General features: G+C 47.2%; 1 pseudogene; it reads left to right on the top strand.

Moving 5' to 3' along the window:
• The first annotated feature begins 381 nt into the window (after positions 1-381).
• LOC117066583 overlaps positions 382-20,732 on the top strand; it is a 28,344-nt pseudogene continuing 7,993 nt past the window's right edge.

Here is a 20,732-nt window from a genome sequence, read left to right as displayed (position 1 = left end):
GCCTTCCAAGTAGCTGGGACTATAGGTGTGCACCACCACACCTGGCTACTTTTTTGGTATTTTTTGTAGAGACAGGGTTTCTCCATGTTGCCCAGGCTGGTCTCAAACTCCTGAGTTCAAGTGATCTGCCCATTTCAGCCTCCCAAAGTACCAGGATTACAGGTGTGAGCCACCAGGCCTGACCCATTCCAAGATCGTTACACCAAATAGCTTATAGTATCAGAAACCAAATGGCTTGATGTAGCTGAATTTCGGATATTTGATCCTTTGGAAATTTTCCCAATGGACACATTATACAAGATGCCATTAGCACCTGAATGGAAACAAACTGGTGACTACAAGTATTCTACATCCTGCCAGATCAAATAATAGTCATGAGTCATGAACTGGATCTGCAGACAGCTGCGTAAAACAGATTATCAGCGGAAGGTATGGCAGTTCCAAGGCCTGACCTGCAAAGTCAGTCGGGAAAAGGGTGCGGTCAGAACCGGCACAGCTGGAAGGTCACCCACTAAAATTTGCCAACTGGATGTGTTCCTCTAAGACAACTTTGCAATGAACAGGAGCACAGCCATGGTCAAGAGACGGCCAGAAGGAGGTGGTGAGGAGCTGAGAGAGGTCCTCGGTGATCCTCAACCTACAACTGGGCTAATGAGGCAAATGCTGAGCCAAACAGCCCTAAATCTCACCCAAAGACTTGAAGGTTGTCCGTCTTCGTTCCCCTGACACACAGTACTCCCTGAGAATTCCCATTCCCTCTATGTCCCATCCTTCTTTAGGATTTCTGAACCTAGAGAAATTTGCTCCCTGAAATTTTCTGTGGTGCCCACATAGATTTCAAGTTCTGGAAATGACTCTATAAAGAATACCCGGGCGCCGTTGCTCGTGTCTGTAATCCCAGCACTTTGGGAGGCTGAGGTGGGTGGGTCATCTGAGGTCAGGAGTTCAAGACCAGCCTGGCCAACGTGGCAAAACCCCGTCTCTACTAATAATACAAAAATTAGGCCAGGCCTGGGGGCTCACGCCTGTAATCTCAGCACTTTGGGAGGCCGAGGCGGGTGGATCACGAGGTCAGGAGATCGAGATCATCCTGGCTAACATGGTGAAACCCCATCTCTACTAAAAATACAAAAAATTAGCCAGGCGTGGTGGCAGGTGTCTGTAGTCCCAGCTACTCCGGAGGCTGAGGCAGGAGAATGGCATGAACCCGGGAGAGCTTGCAGTGAGCTGAGATTGCGCCACTGCACTCCAGCCCGGGTGACAGAGCAAGACTCTGCCTCAAAGGAGAAAAAAAAAAAAGAGAAAAGAATACAAAAATTAGCCGGGCATGGTGGTATGTGCCTATAATTCCAGCTACTCGGGAGGCTGAGGCAGGAAAATTGCTTGAACACAGGAGGCGGAGGTGGCAGTGAGCCGAGATCGCGCCACTGCACTCCAGCCTGGGCGACAGAGCAAGACTCAGTCTCAAAAAAAAAAAAAAGGAGTACCCCATCAGCCTGGGCCCCAAGGATGGAAATGAATCACAGATAACACTGGCCACAGGGATGGTACGGAAAGGTACTAGGTCCCCAGGGTACCCAGAAAGGATGAAGTAGGGATGAACTGAATGGAGTTTAGGTCAAGGAGCTAAAGAAGGCCAGGTTACTACTTCTGCTTCTAAGACACAACCATAGGCAATATGGCTCAAGAGGGTCACCTACCCTGAGTCAGGAGACAACCTTAAACTGAAGTCTAGTGTGGTTCCTTGGAAATCCTTGTGACTTGGCCCTCACTGTGAGGCATAAATTGAATCTGGCCTGAGAATAACCTAATACTCTCTGTTTCCTCTGACAACAAATTGTGTTTAGTGACCTCCCAATAGTGACTGCTCTATTCCTACTGGCTATGTTCCTTTGGATGCACAGTATTTATGTGCATATTATTATTATTATTTTTTTTTGAGACAGGGTCTCGCTCTGTTGCCTAGGCTGAAGTGCAGTGGCATGATCACTGCTCACTTCAACCTCCGCCTCCCAGTCTTAAGCCATCCTCCCACCTCAGACTCCCAAGTAGCTGAGACTAGAGGCACATGCCACCATGCCTGGCTAATTTTTTATTTTATTTTATTTGTTTAATGTTATTTATTTATTTATTTATTTGAGACAGAGTCTTGCTGTGTCATCCAGGCTGGAGTGCAGTGGTGTGATCTAGGCTCACTGTAACCTCTACTTCCCAGGTACAAGCAATTCTCCTGCCTCAGCCTCCTGAGTAGCTGGGATTATAGGCACCTGCCACCATGCCTGGCTAATTTTGGATTTTTAGTAGAGACAGGGTTTCGTCATGCTGCCCAGACAGGTCTCGAACTCTGAAACTCAAGTGATCTGTCCGCTTCTGCCTCCCAAAGTGCTGGGATTACAGGTGTGAGCCACTGGGCCTGGCCTACACAGTATTGATTTCTCTGACTGCTTTACAGTTGCCACCAGCTCACCCAGCAGGTTCCAGACTACTATCTCTAGCCCACAGAGATACTTGTGAACATGCCTCAGGTAACTACTGTTATCTGATGATATAGCGGCTGTTAATCCATAGGCCCTAGGCCATCAAAACGAGCATGAGTACACTGCCAGACTCCATTCACTGGTGTTCCTGCTATGTGAACCACAATGCCGCTATAAATGCACATGCTCCTTCTCTTTTGCCCTACACCAAAAGTTCTTAACTTTTGTTCGTTCATAGATCTGTTTGAGAATCTGCTATGGACATTTCCCAGAAAGAAATGGACACATAGGCCGGGTGCGGTGGCTCAAGCCTGTAATCCCAGCACTTTGGGAGGCCGAGACGGGCGGATCACGAGGTCAGGAGATCGAGACCATCCTGGCTAACACGGTGAAACCTCGTCTCTACTAAAAGAATACAAAAAAACTAGCCGGGCGAGGTAGCGGGCGCCTGTAGTCCCAGCTACTCGGGAGGCTGAGGCAGGAGAATGGCGTAAACCCGGGAGGCGGAGCTTGCAGGGAGCTGAGATCCGGCCATTGCACTCCAGCCTGGGTGGCAGAGCGAGACTCCGTCTCAAAAAAAAAAAAAAAAAGAAATGGACACATAGATTTGCAAACAATTTCAGGATGTTCTCCACTCATCAAGTCCATCCTTGGGATCCCAACTTAATGCTCACAATTCCTGGTGGTAAGACATGAAGACACTTCGGCCAGGCATGGTGGCTCATGCCTATAATCCCAGCACTTTGGGAGGCCAAGGCAGGCAGATCACCTGAGGTCAGGAGTTCGAGACCAGCCTGGCCAACATGGCGAAATCCCATCTCTACTAAAGATACAAAAATTAGCTGAGTGTGATGGTGCGCACCTGTAATCCCAGCTGCTAGGGAGGCTGAGGCAAGAGAATCACTTGAACCTGGGAGGTGGAGGTTGCAGTGAGCCAAGATCATGCCACTACACCCCAGCCCGGGCACAGAGCGAGACTGTGTCTCAAAAAAAGAGAAAAGAAAGAAAGAGAGAGAGAGAGAAAGAGAGAAAGAGAGAGAGTGAGAGAGAGCAAGAGTCCAGCTAGTTGCTGTTGTCACCTGTCCACCTAACTCAGGTAGCAGGCTCATCATGACTAATCAAGGGAGAACTCCTCTCTGAGACTGATACAGGCCCCTCCCCTCACTCACACCCAGACACTCCCACTTATGGGTCTAGGGCAGACCTTACATACCTTTCCCTGTGGCCATCTAGGTGACACTAGTGATCACTTTGACACTTTGGAACAGTGGGTAAAAAAAGACTTCCCGCTGGGCACGGTGGCTCACACCTGTAATCCAAGCACTTTGGAAGGCCAAGGCTGGTGGTTCACTTGAGGTTAGGAGTTCAAGGCCAGTCTGGCCAACATGGTGAAACTCAGTCTCTATTAAAAATACAAATAAGCCAGGGCATGGTGGCAGGAGCCTGTAATCCCAGCTAGGGAAGCGGAGGTTGCAGTGAGCCGAGATGGCACCACTGCACTCTAGTCTGGGCAACACAGCAAGACTCCATCTCAAAAAAAAAAAAAAAAAAAAAAGCTGGGCATGGTTGTGTGCATTTGTAATACCAGCTACTTGGGAGGCTGAGGCAAGAGGATAAGTTGAACCCAGGAGAGGGAGGTTGCAGTGAGCCAAGATCAAGCCACTGCACTCCAGCCTGGGCAACAGAGCATGACTCTGTCTCAAACAAACAAACAAACAAACAAAATTCCCCTAGGTCTGCTAGGCCATGTCTTTTCTGTTCTGTGTTTCTCCTTCTCCCTTCTTGTCTTTCTCTCTCACATACACACACACACACACACACACACACACACACACACACTCCAGCTGTCAGTAGAAGAGCCAGAGTCAGCATCTTGAGGCCTCCTGGAGCAGAGATTTTCTGGAAAGTCTTCAGGGAAGACTCTGCTGAGCTCAGTGACAATTGCCACCCGGCCACTGGCCAGATTACATTTCCTGGGTCACTTTGACCTTCTCAAAGTCCGCAGCCACCATTGAGCTGGTAATTCGCTTGAACCTGGGAGGCAGAGGATGCAGTGAACAGAGATCACGCCATGGGAAAAACAACCAAGGTGGCTTCACCTGTCTGTAAACATGGACCCACCATTCCTAAGGTACAGCATTAGCAAGAAAAACAAAACTAAGGAATTAAAAAAATAAAACTCTGAAGATAGACAAAAGAGTCAACTCTTTTTTTTTTTTTTTTGAGATTTTTTTTTTTTTCTCTGTCGCCCAGGCTGGAGTGCAGTGGCATGATCTCTGCTCACTGCAACCTCAGGTTCAACCGAATTTCCTGCCTCAGCCTCCTTAGTAGCTGGGATTATAGACGTGCATCACCATGCCTTGCTAATTTTGTATTTTTAGTAGATAAGGTTTCACTATGTTGGCCAGGCTGGTCATGAACTCCTGACCTCAGGTGATCAACCTGCCTCAGCCTCACAAAGTGCTGGGATTACAGGTGTGAGCCACTGTGCCCGGCTGACAGAGTCAACTCTTGATGCTGTGAACTGTCACATGAATTTCTCCTTTTTTTTTTTTTTTTTTTTTTTTGAGACAAGCTTTCACTCTGTCATCCAGGCTGGAAGGCAGTAGCAGGATCATGGCTCACTGCAGCCTCAACCTCCCAGGCTCAAGCCTCCCACCTTAGCCTCCCAAGTAACTGGGACTATAGGTGCACACCACCATGCCTGTCTAATTTTTTTCTTTTTTGTAGAGACAGGGTCTCGCTATGCTACCCAAGCTGGTTTGAAACTCCTGGGTTTCAGCAACCCTCCTGCCTTGGTCTCCCTAAGTGCTGGAATTACAGGTGTGAGCCACTGTGCCCAGTCATGAATTTTAATTGTCAATAACCTGTCATCAAAACTTTATTCCAAGATCCAGCTCTGTTCTGGCCTCTTGCTATGTGTTTCTAAGCAATGCAATGTAATTAAAATGTTATCATAACCTATCTCTCAGAATGTTGTTACTAGATTTGTGATCTTGGGCAGGTCACTTCCTGTCCCTGGGCCTCAGTTTCATCATTCTGTTGCTCAACAAAAATTTATTGAGTAGGTAGTAAGTTCCAGGCATTGTGCTAAGTGCTGAAGACAACAAAGATGAGCAAGATATAGTATGGCTGAAGAATTGCTCATTCCATTGTTTAATGTAAATAACTCATCATGTTACTGTGTGATTAGGGCTATAATGGAGGCTGGACAAGGTACGAGAGAAAAACTGGAAGGGGAACACCTGTGTCTGATGGGGTTAGGGGTTTGTAAAATAAGGGGTTGGGCTTCTAGAGGAGTCTGTTATTCTAAGATTGTGATACATTCAAAAGGACACAGAGTCCATTTAGATATTCTGTTTCAGGGAAATGTGTACAATACCAGCTCTCTGCTAGTGCAGATAAGGAGTTTACCATTGGCACCAATACCTCTTTTTCAAGTTGAATAGAAGCCAGATTCCTATTATCAGTCTTCTGCATTACTCAATTCTAACAATCACTTGGGAACATAAATAATACTTGGTAAAATTAATTCTTTTCCAATACAAAGGAAAGAAACATATCACATATACTTGTGCCATACATACGCTTAACCAGCTGATGAAACAAACACATCATCTGGGGGAGAAAAAGCAAACCCAGACACATATGAAATGAAATCACCGTACGGTTTCCTTTTTTTTCTTTTTTTGAGACGGAGTTTCGTTCTTGTTGTCCAGGCTGGAGTACAGTGGTATGATCTCAGCTCACTGCAACCTCCACTTCCCAGGTTCAAGTGATTCTCCTGCCTCAGCCTCCCAAGTAGCTGGGATTACAGGCATGCGCCACCATGCTCAGCTAATTTTGTATTTTTACTAGAGACGGGGTTTCACCATGTTGGTCAGGCTGGTCTCGAACTCCTGACCTCAGGTGATCCACCTGCCTTGGTCTCTCAAAGTGCTGGGATTACAGGTGTGAGCCACTCTGCCTGGCCTAAGGTTTCCTTTTAAAAATCAATTTTTTTTTGGTAACATAGAGATGGGGTTTCACTATGGTGCCCAGGCTGGTCTCGAACTCCTAGATTCAAGCAGTTCACCCACTTTGGCCTCCCAGAGTGCTGGGATTACAAGCATAAGCCACTGTGCCCGACCCATCATAAGGTTTTCTTTCAAACAAAATCAGAAATAAAATGTTATTGATCTGTTACTGGCAGGGACTCAATATTCACCCTGAGATGCTATTGAACTAAAGCGTGCTAAGAGTGGCTTACAAATAATTGAAGCACCAGCTAATACTATTTAAATCCTTAACTAGTGAAAGAAACAGAGTTATGAATTCCTAAAAGGCCAATATTTATTTCTTTATAGAGACAGGGTCTTGCTATGTTGCTCAGTCTGGTCTAGAACTCCTGGCCTCAAGTGTTCCTCCTGCCTTGGCCTCACAAATATTGGGATTACAGCCATGAGCCACCATGCCCGGCCCTCACTGCATTAGGCTTATATAAATATAATGATTTGTGTTAAACCTTTTGTGTTCAGGCTGGGCACAGTGGCTCACACCTACAATCCCAGTACTTTGGGAAGCTGAGGCAGGAGGATCACTTGACCCCAGGAGTTGAAAACTAACTGGGCAACATAGCAAGACCCTGTCTCTAAAAAAAAAAAAAAAATATATATATATATAAATTAGCCACATGACACAGTGCGGTGGCTCATGCCTGTAGTACCAGCACTTTGGAGGCTGAGGTAGGCAGATCACCTGAGGTCAGAAGTTTGAGGCAAGCCTGGCCAACATGGTAAAATGCTGTCTCTACTAAAAATACAAAAATTAGCTGGACACATTGGTGCATGCCTGTAATCCTAGTACTTGGGAGGCTGAGGCAGGAGAATCACTTGAACCTAGGAGGTGGAGGCTGCAGTGAGCCAAGATTGCACCACTGCACTCCAGCCTGGGCAACAGAGTGAGACTCTGTCTAAAAAAAAAAATTAGGCCGGGCGCGGTGGCTCAAGTCTGTAATCCCAGCACTTTGGGAGGCCAAGACGGGCGGATCACGAGGTCAGGAGATTGAGACCATCCTGGCTAACATGGTGAAACCCCGTCTCTACTAAAAAAATACAAAAAAAACTAGCCAGGCGAGGTGGTGGGCACCTGTAGTCCCAGCTACTCCGGAGGCTGAGGCAGGAGAATGGCGTAAACTCGGGAGGCGGAGCTTGCAGTGAGCTGAGATCCGGCCACTGCACTCCAGCCCGGTGACAGAGCGAGACTCCATCTCAAAAAAAAAAAAAAAAAAAAAAATTAGCCAGGCATGGTGGCATATACCTGTAGTCCCAGCTATTTAGGAGGCTGAGGTGGGAGGATCGCCTAAGTCCAGGAGGTCAAGGCTGCAGTGAGTTATAAATCGCACCATAACACTCCAGCTGAGACCCTGTTCCCCCCACCAAAAAAAAAGGAAAGAAAGATTGAAAAAAATTTAAAAATTGTGCTTAAGAAGACATCTCAGTGGTTGCACAATCTTAATGTATTTAATACTACTTAACTGTGTGTTTAAAAATAGCTAAAATCTATAATCCCAGTGCTTTGAGAGGCTGAGGCAGAAGGATTGCTTGATTCCAGGAGTTCCAGACCAGCCTGGACAACATGGTAAAAAACCCTATCTCGAGAAAACAACAACAACAAAAAAATACAAAACAAAACAACCCATGGCAAAAACAAAAAAATACAAAAATTAACCAGGCATGGTGGCACACACCTATAGTCCCAGCTACTTGGGAGGCTGAGGCAGGAGGATTGTCTGAGTCCAGAAGGTTGAGGCTACAGTGAGCTGTGATTGTGCCACTACACTCCAGCCTGGGCGACAGAGAAAGATCCTGTCTCAAAATAAATAAATAAATAAATAAATAGGTTAAAATCGACCAGCTTGGGCAACATGGAAAAACTGTTTCTACAAAAAAAAAAAAAATCACACACACACACACCACACACACACACATTAACAGGGCGTGGTGGCACACACCTATAATTCCAGCTAACCAGGAGGCTGAGGTAGGAGGATCACTTGAGCTCAAGAAGACAAGGCTGCTATGATCACCCTACTACTGCACTTCAGCCTGGGCAGCCGTGTCTAAAAAAAAAAAATTTAAAAGGTTAAATAGTAAATTTTTTATGTTATATGTACTTTATAAGTTTTTTTGTTTGTTTGTTTTGAGACGGAGCCTCACTCTGTGGCCCAGGCTGGAGTGCAGTGGCCGGATCTCAGCTCATTGCAAGCTCCGCCTCCCGGGTTTACGCCATTCTCCTGCCTCAGCCTCCCAAGTAGCTGGGACTACAGGCGCCCGCCACCTCACCCGACTAGTTTTTTAGTAGAGACGGGGTTTCACCATGTTAGCCAGGATGGTCTCGATCTCCTGACCTCGTGATCCGCCCGTCTCAGCCTCCAAAGTGCTGGGATTACAGGCGTGAGCCACTGCGCCCGGCCCAAGTTTTTTTAAAAATAAATTTTTTTTTTTTTTTTTTTTGAGATGGAGTCTGGCTCTTGTCACCCAGGCAGGAGTGCTCACTGCAACGTCCGCCTCCCGGGTTCAAGCGATTCTCCTTACTCAGCCTCCCAAGTAGCTGGGATTACAGGCGCCTGTGACCACACCCAGCTGATATTTGTATTTTTAGTGGAGACGGGGTTTCCCCATGTTGGCCAGGCTGGTCTTGAACTCCCTACATCAGGTGATCCACCCGCTTCGGCCTCCCAAAATGCTGGGATTACAGGTGTGAGCCACCGCACCTGGCCAAAAATAAACAATTTTTAATTTAAAAATGCAACTGATGACCAGGCAAGGTGGCTCACACCTGTAATCCCAGCACTTTGGAAGGCCGAGGTGGGCAGATCACGAGGTCAGGAGATCAAGACCATCCTGGCCAACATGGTGAAACCCTGTCTCTACTAAAAATATAAAAAATATTTTTAGCTGGGCATGCTAAAAATAAAAAATATTTTTAGCTGGGCATGCTAAAAATAAAAAATATTTTTAGCTGGGCATGGTGGCACGCACCTCTAGTACAAACTACTCAGGAGGCTGAGGCAGGAGAATCGCTTGAACCTGGGAGGCAGAGGTTGCAGTGAGCGGAGATCGTTCCACTGCACTCCAGCCTGGGCGACAGAGTGAGACTCTGTCTCAAAAAAAAAAAAAAGAAAAGAAAAAGAAAAAAAAATGCAACTGACTTATTTATATGGACTATGTATCCCATAACCTTTCTAAACTCCCTTATTAGGTCTATAGCTTTTTTTTTTTTTTTTTTGGTTCATTCCTTAGAATTTTCTATGTACAATTATGTCTTCTGTAAATAAGTTTTATTTCTTCCTTTCAGATATAAAAATAAAAAGACATCTCTACATTAACAAGGATGCCAGAGTATACATTTCCTTTTTCTGTATCCTCAGTAGCTTCTATATAGGCCATGAAGGAGAGACAGTAGTACACAGAGGTCAATTCAGATTAGGAAAGATAAGATTAAAATCACTTTGGTTCAAACACATGAGAACAGCTGAGGAATGACTATGCTTCAGCATGTGATTAACACCATATATCACTCCTGAGATGGGGAGGAACTATGGCAGAGGGAAGCAGTGAAGTGCACACAGGTTTGTTTCCTTGGTTTATCAGCTCCTTATTTGAGCACAGAGATTCAACCAGCGACCACTGCTTCAACCTGTTTGGCCTTGGTCTAACTAGAAAACTCACTGGCAGACTTGTTTCTATTGCTAACTTACAGTTGGGCTTGAAGCAAGCAAGGGAAGAGTTCTCAGAATAGTCACAGACTGGCCCAGACAGCCAGGGACTATCTGAGACCTGCTGGGCCCTAGGGACAATCGCCAAAGTCGGGAGAGATAAGAAGCCAGAGGGGGCCGGGCATGGTGGCTCATGCCTGTAATCCCAGCACTCTGAGGGGTTGAGGTGGGCGGATCACTTGAGGTCAGGTGTTCAAGACTAACCTAGCCAACTTGGCAAAACCCTGTCTCTACTAAAAATACAAAAATCAGCCGGGCGTGGTGGCAGGAGACTATAATCCCAGCTACTCGGGAGGCTGAGGTAGGAGAATCACTTGAATCTGGGAAGCCGAGGTTGCAGTGAGCCAAGATCATGCCACTGAACTCCAGCCTGGGTGACAGAGTGAGACTCCCTCTTAAAAAAGAAAAAAAAGAAGCCCGAGGGGCAGGCCAGCCAGGGATCAGAAAACAAGAGCTCCGAAACAAGCAAATGAAACACTTGTCATTAGTGCAAAGTGTTAAGGACTTAAAATATCCTTTAAAAGCTATATCTTCTCTCTCTTTTTTTTTTCCGTATCTTTTTAGAGATTGGGCCTCACTCTGTCACCCAGGCTGGAGTTCAGTGGCATGATTATAGCCCACTGCAGCCTTGAACTCCTGAAAATATTTGGAACCACAGACAGGAGCCACCATGTGTGGTTTTTATTTTATTTTTATTTTTTGGTAGAGATAGGGTCTTCCTATGTTGCCCAGGCTGGTTTCAAACTCCTGGCCCCAAGGGATCCTCCCACCTCAGCCTCCCAAAGTCCTGGGATTATACATATGTGCCACTGAACCCAGCCTCCTGTCTTCAACTAGAGTGTGAAATTACCATTCTGATAACTTTACAGTGTTGACCTTTTTTTTTTTTTTTTGAAACGGAGTCTCGCTCTGTCACCCAGGCTGGAGTGCAGTGGTGCAATCGCAGTTCACTACAAGCTCCGCCTCCCAGATTCATGCCATTCTCCTGCCTCAGCCTCCCGAGTAGCTGGGACTACAGGTGCCCGCCACCACGCCCAGCTAATCTTTTGTATTTTTAGTAGAGACAGAGTTTCACCATGTTAGCCAGGATGGTCTCCATCTCCTGACCTCGTGATCTGCCCGCCTCGGCCGCCCAAAGTGCTGGGATTACAAGCGTGAGCCACCACGCCCGGCCTACAGTGTTGATTTAACAAACCTAATGATAGCAGGAAACTAAAAATCATGTCAAATGTTAATGCTTAATAACAATATCCTAAATAGTTTTTAATTTAAAAATTTGCCTGGCACTGTGTTATTAACCTGTAGTCCTACCTACTACTGGGAGGCTAAGGCAACAGGATTGCTTCAGCCCCAGGAGTTCGAGGTTGCAGTGAGCTATGATTATGCCACTACACACTCCAGTCTGGGCAACAGAGAGACTCTGTTTCTACAAAAATAAATAAATAAATAAATAAATAAACAAACAAACAAACATCAATTAGATCCAAATGGACTAAAATTCTCAACATACATATAAAAATAATGGAAGCAGACTGGGCATGGTGGCTCACGCCTGTAATCCCAGCACTTTGGGAGGTTGAGGTGGGTGGATCACCTGAGGTCAGGAGTTCAAGACCAGCCTGGCCAACATGGCAAAACCCTGTCTCTACTAAAAATACAAAAATTAGTCAGGCGTGGTGGCAGGCGCCTGCAATCCCACCTGCTCTGGAGGCTAAGGCAGGAGAATCGTTTAAACCCAGGAGGCGGAGGTTGCAGTGAGCCAAGATTGCACCATTGAGCCAAGATTGCACCATTGCACTCCAGCCTGGGCGACAAGAGCAAGACTCCATCTCAAAAAATAATAATAATAAAATAAATAATGGAAGCTGTAGGAATAAAGGAATAATAACTTAATCCCATATACTTAAAAAGATCAATTTACAAAATATAATAACACATTAAAACTTTATGTAAGAAATATCTTTTACCATATTAGAAAATATTTTAGGCTGGGGAGAGTGGCTCACGCGTGTGATCCCAGCACTTTGGGAGGCCAACATGGGACGATCGCTTGAGGCTAGGCATTCAACACCAGCCTGGGCAACATATCAAGACCCGACTCTATTTAATTTTTTAAAAACATTTTAAGGTTTGGTCAGGCATGGTGGCTCAAGCCTGTAATCCCAGCACTTTGGGAGGCTGAGGCGGGTGGATCACCTGAGGTCAGGAGTTCGAGACCAGCCAGGCCAACATGGTGAAACCCCATCTCTACTAAAAATACAAAAATTAGCCGGGCATGGTTGTGGGTGCCTGTAATCTCAGTTACTCAGGAGGCTGAGCAGGAGAATTGCTTGAACCCAGGAGGTGGTGGCTGCAGTGAGCCGAGATCACGCCATTGCACTCTAGCCTAGGTGACAAGAGCAAAACTACATCTCAAAAAAAAAAAAAAAAAAGTATTTGTGAAAGCAGAGAAGCACAAATGGCTGGAAGAGCAGGATCTTTTCTTTTCTTTTGAGACAAGGTCTCGCTCTGTCACCCAGGCTGGAGGGCAGCGAAAAGATCTTAGCTCACTGCAACCTATGCCTCCTGAGTTCAAGTGATCCACCCACTTCAGCCTCCCGAGTAGCTGAGACTACAGGCACATGACACCATGCCCGGCTAATTTTTGTACTTTATGTAGAAACGGGATTTCGCCATTGCTCAGGCTAGTTTCAAATTCCTGGCCTCAAGTGATCCGACCACCTCGGCTTCCCAAAATGCTGGGATTATAGGCATGAGCCACTGTGCCAGCCCAACAGCAGAATCTTAGGATCTCTGACAAAAGACCCAACATAAATATATCATTGGTTAAACAGAAATCATGTTTAAGAAGGAAAAAAATATATATATATATGGAATTTTCTCAATAAAAGGAAAATACAAACCATGCACATAATACTTATACTATTATTTGTAAATGATTCAAATACATTTTTGAAAAAGAAAAGGGCCTGAGTTTCCTCATTCACAATAGGGTAAGTTAAAATAGGCTCGTGTGGCTATAACGGGCCATAGGTGTGCTGGGTCGGGACCCTTCAGCTCTGGCTGGAGCCTGCAGGCAACGCATCCTGCAGCAAGCTGCTTCTTCTCTTCCCTTTTCTTGGGGTGTTGGACATCATCTTCATTTTCTATGTGAACTCTGTGCAGGAAAGCCTGGGAAGCCTACTTAAGCAATGAGCTCCAGGTCCTGCTTAGGTCTAGCATGTCGTCACTGTACCTCTAATAAATCAACATCATGATGCACTGTAGCAACAAGACAAACAGACAGAACCTCCATGATGCACAAAAGGTAATGAAAATGACAGAAATGGCCGGGCGCGGTGGCTCATGCCTGTAATCCCAGCACTTTGGGAGGCTGAGGCAGGGAGATCACAAGGTCAAGAGATCAAGACCATCCTGGCCAACATGGTGAAAACCTATCTCTACTAAAAATACAAAAATTAGCTGGGCATGGTGGTGGGCGCCTATAGTCCCAGCTACTTGGGAGGCTGAGGTAGGAGAATTGCTTGAACCTGGGAGGTGGAGGTTGCAGTGAGCTGAGATCGTGCCACTGCACTCCAGCCTGGTGACAGAGCAAGACTCCATCTCAAAACAAACAAACAAACAAACAAAAAAAAAAAAAACAAAACAAAGAAAAGAGAAAATAAAATTACAGAAATACCCCTATTCTTCTAATAGCTACATTTCTGTAAGTTAAATAATTCAAAAAATTTCTTGCATGTTGCCCAGGCTGGAGTGCCCAGTCTGGCACTTCCCTCCCTCCCTCCCTTCCTTCCTCCCTCCCTCCCTTCCTTCCTTTCTTTTTCTTTCTTTTTGTCTCACTCTGTCATCCAGGCTGGAGCACAGTGATGCAATCTTGGCCCACTGCAACCTCTGCTCCCAGGATCACATAATTCTCATGCCTCAGCCTCCCTAGGATTAGAGGTGTGCACCACTATCCCCAGCTAATTTTTGTATTTTTAATAGAGACAGGATTTCACCATGTTGGCCAGGCTGGTTTCGAACTCCTGATCTCAAGTAATCTTCCCACCTTGGCCTCCTAAAGTGCTGGGATTGCAGGTGTGAGCCACCTTGCCCAGCCTCAAATTCATGTTTGGAATAAGTTTTCCATTTAAAAGCAATTGTGGGCCAGGCATGGTTGTTCATGGCTGTAATCCCAGCACTTTGGTAGGCCGAGGTGGGCAGCTCACCTGAGGTCAGGAGTTTGAGACCAGCCTGGCCAACATGGTGAAACTTTATCTCTACTAAAATACAAAAATTAGCTGGACATGGTGGTGTCCACCTGTAATCCCAGCTACTTGGGAGGCTGAGGCAGGAGAATCGCTTGAACCCGGGAGTCAGAGGTTGCAGTGAGCGAAGATGGCACCACTGCACTCCAGCCTGGGTGACAGAGCAAGACTCTGTCTCAAAAAAAATAAATAAACAAAAATAAAACAAGGCCGGGCGCGGTGGCTCAAGCCTGTAATCCCAGCACTTTGGGAGGCCGAGACGGGCGGATCAAAAGGTCAGAAGATTGAGACCATCCTGGCTAACACGGTGAAACCCCGTCTCTACTAAAAAATACAAAAAACTAGCCGGGCGAGGTGGCGGGCGCCTGTAGTCCCAGCTACTCGGGAGGCTGAGGCAGGAGAATGACGTAAACCCGGGAGGCGGAGCTTGCAGTGAGCTGAGATCCGACCACTGCACTCCAGCCCCGGCGACGGAGTGAGACTCTGTCTCAAAATAAAATAAAATAAAATAAAATAAAATAAAATAAAATAAAACAAAAGCAATTGTGAGGTATGTAGGGTATAATTATATTATTCTTGCTACTTTTTTTTTTTTTTTTTGAGACGGAGTCTCGCTCTGTCACCCAGGCTGGAGTGCTGTGCTGTGGCCGGATCTCAGCTCACTGCAAGCTCCGCCTCCCGGGTTCATGCCATTCTCCTGTCTCAGCCTCCCGGGTAGCTGGGACTACAGGCGCCGCCACCTCGCCCGGCTAGTTTTTTGTAGTTTTTAGTAGAGACGGGGTTTCACCGTGTTAGCCAGGATGGTCTCGATCTCCTGACCTCGTGATCTGCCCGTCTCGGCCTCCCAAAGTGCTGGGATTACAGGCTTGAGCCACCGCACCCGGCCTCTTGCTACTTTTTAAATATGTTTTTAAATGTCCATAATTAAAAGTTTGAAAATTCAATTGTGGATTATGTCTTTTCAATTTTAATATGTTTAGATTTTGTTTTATGAAGTGCATAGCTGAATCCTGAACATGTAACTTCAATCTGATCAGTTATGTATCTTTTCTGTGCTCTTCAATAAAAGAAAGGAAAGGACTCAATTAAGCATATTGTAGAGCAGTGCTTCTTTTTTTTTTTTTTTTTTTTGAGACGGAGTCTCCTCTGTCACCCAGGTTGGAGTGCAGTGGTGCGATCTCGGCTCACTGCAAGCTCCGCCTCCCGGGTTTACGCCATTCTCCTGCCTCAGCCTCCCGAGTAGCTGGGACTACAGGCGCCCGCCACCACGCCCGGCTAATTTTTTGTATTTTTAGTAGAGACGGGGTTTCACCGTGTTAGCCAGAATGGTCTCAATCTCCTGACCTCCTGATCCGCCCGCCTTGGCCTCCCAAAGTGCTGGGATTACAGGTGTGAGCCACCGCGCCCAGCCGAGCAGTGCTTCTTAAATTTGAATACGTGTACAAATAACCCAGGAACCTCCTAAAAATGCAGATTTAGATTCAGTAGGTCTGCATGTAGTGGGATGTGAGATGGTATGTTTTTCTTTTCCTTTATTTATTTATTTATTTTTTTATTTGTTTATTTTTTTTTTGAGACAGAGTCTCGCTCTGTTGCCCAGGCTGGAGTGCAGTGGCGCGATCTGGGCTCACTGCAAGCTCCACCTCCCGGGTTCAAGCCATTCTCCTGCCTCAGCCTCCAGAGTAGCTGGGACTACAGGCGCCCGCCACCACGCCCGGCTAATTTTTTGTATTTTTAGTAGAGACGGGGTTTCACCGTGTTAGCCAGAATGGTCTCAATCTCCTGACCTCCTGATCCGCCCGCCTTGGCCTCCCAAAGTGCTGGGATTACAGGTGTGAGCCACCGCGCCCAGCCGAGCAGTGCTTCTTAAACTTGAATACGTGTACAAATAACCCAGGAACCTCCTAAAAATGCAGATTTAGATTCAGTAGGTCTGCATGTAGTGGGATGTGAGATGGTATGTTTTTCTTTTCCTTTATTTATTTATTTATTTTTTTTTATTTTTTTATTTTTTGAGACGGAGTCTCGCTCTGCCGCCCAGGCTGGAGTGCAGTGGCCGGATCTCAGCTCACGGCAAGCTCCACCTCCCGGGTTCCCACCATTCTCCTGCCTCAGCCTCCCGAGTAGCTGGGACTACAGGCGCCCGCCACCTCGCCCAGCTAGTTTTTTTGTATTTTTTATAGTAGAGACGGGGTTTCACCGTGTTCGCCAGGATGGTCTCGATCTCCTGACCTCGTGATCCGCCCGTCTCGGCCTCCCAAAGTGCTGGGATTACAGGCGTGAGCCACCGCGCCCGGCTATTTATTTATTTATTTTTTTATTTGTTTATTTTTTTTTTGAGACAGAGTCTCGCTCTGTTGCCCAGGCTGGAGTGCAATGGCGCGATCTGGGCTCACTGCAAGCTCCACCTCCCGGGTTCAAGCCATTCTCCTGCCTCAGCCTCCAGAGTAGCTGGGACTACAGGCGACCGCCACCTCGCCCGGCTAGTTTTTTGTATTTTTAGTAGAGACGGGGTTTCACCGTGTTAGCCAGAATGGTCTCAATCTCCTGACCTCCTGATCCGCCCGCCTTGGCCTCCCAAAGTGCTGGGATTACAGGTGTGAGCCACCGCGCCCAGCCGAGCAGTGCTTCTTAAACTTGAATACGTGTACAAATAACCCAGGAACCTCCTAAAAATGCAGATTTAGATTCAGTAGGTCTGCATGTAGTGGGATGTGAGATGGTATGTTTTTCTTTTCCTTTATTTATTTATTTATTTTTTTAATTTGTTTATTTTTTTTTTGAGACAGAGTCTCGCTCTGTTGCCCAGGCTGGAGTGCAGTGGCACGATCTGGGCTCTCTGCAAGCTCCACCTCCCGGGTTCACGCCATTCTCCTGCCTCAGCCTCCAGAGTAGCTGGGACTACAGGCGTCCGCCACCTCGCCCGGCTAGTTTTTTGTATTTTTTTAGTAGAGATGGGGTTTCACTGTGTTAGCCAGGATGGTCTCGATCTCCTGACCTCGTGATCCGCCCGTCTCGGCCTCCCAAAGTGCTGGGATTACAGGCTTGAGCCACCGCGCCCGGCCCGGCTTTCCTTTTTTTAAAAATAGAGACAGGATCTCTCTCTGTCACCCAGGCTGGGGTGCAGTGACTTGATCTTGGCTCACTGCAATCTCCACCTCCCAGGCTCAAGCGATCCTCCCACCTCAGCCTCCCCAGTAGCTGGGACCACAGGTGTGCACCACGATGCCCAGTTAATTTTTGTATTTTTTGTATTTTTGTATTTTTTGTAGGGTTTCTCCATGTTGCCCAGGCTGGTCTTGAATTTCTGGGCTCAAGGCAATCAGACTTGGCCTCCCAAAGTGCTGGGATTACAGGCTTGAGCCACTATACCTGGCCTTGCTCTTCCTTTTTTTGAGACAGGGTCTGGCTTTGTCCCCAGGCTAGAGTGCAGTGGCACTATCATGACTCACTGCAGTCTCAGCCTCCTAGGTTCAAGGGATCCTTCCACCTCAGCCTCTGAGTAGCTGGGACTACAGATGTGCACCAACACACCTGGCTGATTTTTTTTGTTTTTTGGTAGAGATGAGGGTCTCCCCATATTGCCCAGGCCAGTCCTAAACTCCTGGGCTCAAGTGATCTGCTCATCTCAGTCTCTCAAAGTGCTGGGATTACAGGTGTGAGTCACTGCACCTGGCCAAGATGGTATAATTTAAGCAAGCTCCCAGGTTTTCCAGAACCACACAGTGAAGAGCATGGCTATAGAACGGTGGTTCTCACACTTTAGGTGCATGAGAATCACTGGGAGGGCTTGTTAAACCACCCCCAGGGTTTCTGACTTAGAAGGTCTGGGGTGGCATATGATATTCTGCATTTCTAACAAGTTTCTCTGTGATACTGATGTTGCCTGTCTGGGGACCACACTTGGAGATCCACTGCTGCCAAGGAAAGCATATTAGATTGTGAGAGTCAAAACCTGGGTTACTCTATCAGGTAGAAATGCATTCAACAGAACAACCAATTAACAGTAGCTTAAACAAATAATAATTTGTTTTTCTCATTTGTTAAATCCAGAGGTGGGCAGTCCAGGTCTGGGGTGCTTCTTAGAAAGTCAGCAGGCCGGGCGCGGTGGCTCAAGCCTGTAATCCCAGCACTTTGGGAGGCCGAGACGGGCGGATCACGAGGTCAGGAGATCGAGACCATCCTGGCTAACATGGTGAAACCCCGTCTCTACTAAAAAATACAAAAAACTAGCCGGGCGACGAGGCGGGCGCCTGTAGTCCCAGCTACTCGGGAGGCTGAGACAGGAGAATGGCGTGAACCCGGGAGGCGGAGCTTGCAGTGAGCTGAGATCCGGCCACTGCACTCCAGCCTGGGCGGCAGAGCAAGACTCCGTCTCAAAAAAAAAAAAAAAAAAAAAAAAGAAAGTCAGCAAGAACACGTGGTCTTTCTTTCTTTCTGCTCCACCATCACTACCATGTGGCTTTTGTGTTCATAGGCACATGATGGCTGTGGAACCAAGTTCGGAGCAGAAAGAATGGAGCAGAGATTGGGCATGGTGGCTCACACCTGAAATCCCAGCACTTTGGGAGACTGAGGCAGGAGAATTACTTGAGCCCAGGAGTTTGAGACCAGCCTGGGCAATGTGGTGAAACCCGGTCTGTACAGAAAAAGACACAAAAATTAGCTGGGAGGCACGCACCGGTAGTCCCAGCTACTTGGGAGGCTGAGGTGGGAGGATCACCTGAGCCCAGGAGGTTGAGGCTGCAATGAGCCAAGATCATGCCACAGTACTCCAACCTGGGTAACAGAGTGAGACTCCATTAAAAAAAAAAAAAAAAAGAAGGAGGTTAGGGAGGGAAAGAGAGAAAGAGAGAGAGAGGGAGGGAGGGAGGGAGGGAGCAGAGTCAATGGTTCACTTGCCCTTTTGAGAAAGTTTACCCAGGAGCCCTGCTCCACGACTTCTGCTTACATCTCATTGGCAAACACAGACCAATCACTGGGCGGTAACTAGGGAGAAAGGGTGAGACTTACTGCTCAACACTGTTTGCCACAGGGACATCAGATATAGACAGAAAATCTTTTTTTCTTTTTTTTTTTTGAGACGGAGTCTCGCTCTGCCGCCCAGGGTGGAGTGCAGTGGTGCGATCTCCACTCACTGCAAGCTCCGCCTCCCGGGTTCACGCCATTCTCCTGCCTCAGCCTCCCGTGTAGCTGGGACTACAGGCACCCACCACTGGGACCGGCTAATTTTTGTATTTTTTTAGTAGAGACGAGGTTTCACCATGTTAGCCAGGATGGTCTCGATCTCCTGACCTCGTGATCCGCCGGTCTTGGCCTCCCAAAGTGCTGGGATTACAGGCCTGAGCCACCGCGCCGGCTAGACACAAAATCTTTTTTTTTTTTTTTTTTTTTTGAGACAGAGTCTTGCTTTGTCACCCAGGCAGGCTGGAGTGCAGTGGCGCGATCTTCGCTCATTGCAAGCTCCACCTCCCGGGTTTGCCCCATTCTCCTGCCTCAGCCTCCCGAGTAGCTGGGACTACAGGCGCCCGCCACCTCGCCCGGCTAGTTTTTGTATTTTTAGTAGAGACGGGGTTTCACCATGTTAGCCAGGATGGTCTCGATCTCCTGACCTCGTGATCCGCCCGTCTCGGCCTCCCAAAGTGCTGGGATTACAGGCTTGAGCCACCGCGCCCGGCCCTAGACACAAAATCTTAAGTCCTAACTACTTGGAAGACTGAGGCAGGAAGATTGCATGAGTCCAGGAATTCGACTCATGCAATTGGACTCTCTCGCCCTCTCTCCCTCTCTCCCTCTCTCTCTCTCTCTGAAACAGCCTTGCTTTGTCACCCAGGGTGCAAAGACTGCAGCCTCGACCTCCTGGCCTCAAGCAATCCTCCCACTTCGGCCTGGGATTAGCGGTGTGAGCCACCATGCCCAAGACAAGGTCTCGCTCTGTTGCCCAGGCTGCAGTGTGGTGGAATGAGCTCATCTCACTGCAGTGACCCTATCTCTTAAATATATGTAATTTCAATGCTACAGAAGCTCCCAAATTAGGCACATACCTCAGCTCTGTGAGCCTCAGTCTGCTTATCCATGAAATGTATGAGATGCATGACTGGCATTTTGCGTAGGACAATTCATCAGTGTGTGGGGCTCTCCTGTGCATCGCAGAGTGTTTAGCCTCTCTAATCTCTAGATACCAAATACCAATATCACCCACCCACGGCATTGTGATAAAACCACAGACCTCTGTGGGTTTGCAAATAC

This window comes from Trachypithecus francoisi, unplaced genomic scaffold (genome assembly GCF_009764315.1).
Source record: "Trachypithecus francoisi isolate TF-2019V2 unplaced genomic scaffold, Tfra_2.0 Lachesis_group20, whole genome shotgun sequence".
NCBI lineage: Eukaryota > Metazoa > Chordata > Mammalia > Primates > Cercopithecidae > Trachypithecus > Trachypithecus francoisi.
This window is presented reverse-complemented; position numbering and strand designations above follow the sequence as displayed.